The 1,640-nt window shown below is 33.3% G+C and overlaps 1 non-coding gene across 1 annotated transcript; it reads right to left on the reverse strand.

The window, feature by feature from the left end:
• Positions 1–268: 268 nt before the first annotated feature.
• Positions 269–375, reverse strand: LOC133820125 (small nucleolar RNA R71). The gene has a single exon (XR_009886558.1). It is a non-coding gene; the product is annotated as a small nucleolar RNA R71 (small nucleolar RNA).
• Between the last annotated feature and the right edge of the window lie 1,265 nt (positions 376–1,640).

Here is a 1,640-nt window from a genome sequence, read left to right on the forward strand (position 1 = left end):
TAAATCATCAATCATTCAATTGTTTCCATCTTTTTATGGGTTAGATAGAGAGGATCCTTACATGCATGTCAAAGATTTCTTAGAAATTTGCTCAACATTTAAATTTAAAAAAATTTCTGATGAGTCGGTCAAGCTAAGATTGTTCCCTTTTTCATTAAAATACAAATCAAAAGCTTGGTTAAATTCCCTTCCCACGAGGTCTATAACTACATGGGATCAACTTTATAATAAATTCTTGCTGAAATTTTTTCCTATGTCTAAAACTGATAGTCTAAGGAGAGAAATCTTCGAGCTTTTTCAAAAAGATAATGAAGAGTTCTATGAATGTTGGTAAAGATTTAAAGATTTATTATTAAAATATCCTCATCATGGTTTTGAAAATGGAGACTTGTAAAATATTTTCATGATGGTTTGACTCCCTCTAATCGAAAAATGATTTAATCTATGCATACTGGAAATTTAATAAAATTTCAAGGACAAGAGGCTTGGGACGCCCTTGAAGATTTATCTGTCAATTCACAACAATGGAATTATTTTGATCCTAGGTCTAGGTCAACTAATTCACCAAAAATAGGAGGAAGGTATGAAGTAAAAGAGGAATTAGACTTAAGAACATCCTTAGACAAATTAGCGAGAAAAGTAGAAGCTTTAGCCATAAGCCAAACTATAAACTCTCCACTACAACCAAGAAAAGATGTTTGTTCTATATGTTATAGTCCTTGCCATAATGCCCAATCTTGTCCTTCCTACCAAGAAGCCTTTTCTGAGGAGGCCAATGCTCTTCATGCATATGGGAAACCAAATGATAGCCCATTTTCATCCACCTACAATCCAAATTGGAGAAACCATCCAAACTTTTCATGGAGACAAAACCAACCTCAAATGAATCAAGGGCACCAATACAACACGCAAAACCAAACTCATGCCCCAAAAACTCAACCATATCTTCAACAAAGGAAACCTTCCTTAAAATATACTTTACAACAATTTATGCAATCCACTCAACAAATCCTACAAAATCAGTCTCAATCAATTACCAAACTCGAGACAGAAGTAGGACAACTCATCACTGCTTTAGCTGATAGAGAAAAAGGAACATTCCCTAGTCAACCTATCCCTAATCCAAAAGGTCAATATGAGATAGGAAAGTCTAGTCATAATGGAGAAGTCAAATCAATTTCAACTCTTAGGCCCGGAAAGAACATTGTCAAACCTGATTACATACCCAATGTTGAAAAAGAAAAAGAAAAAGAAAAGAGTCAGCCTTCTAGTTCTAATGCCAATGACTCTTCAAACAAGGAAACTCCAATCCATCATTTCATTCCAAAACCCCATTCCCACAAAGATTACTTCCAATTAAAAAAGGCGGCCACTATAATGACATCTTAGAAGTTTTTAAACAAGCTAGTATCAATATCCATATCTTAGATGTCATTAAACAAATTCCTGCCTACTCTAAATTTTTAAAGGATCTTTGTACTGTTAAAAGAAACACTAATGTTCCTAAAAATGCATTTTTAACTGAACAAGTTAGTTCCATTATTCAATATAAGAGTCTTGTTAAATATAAAGATCTTGGGTGTCCTATAATTTCATGCATTATTGGTGATCATTTTATTAACAAGACTTTACTTGATTTG

Source organism: Humulus lupulus, chromosome 2 (assembly GCF_963169125.1).
Source record: "Humulus lupulus chromosome 2, drHumLupu1.1, whole genome shotgun sequence".
Taxonomy (NCBI): domain Eukaryota; kingdom Viridiplantae; phylum Streptophyta; class Magnoliopsida; order Rosales; family Cannabaceae; genus Humulus; species Humulus lupulus.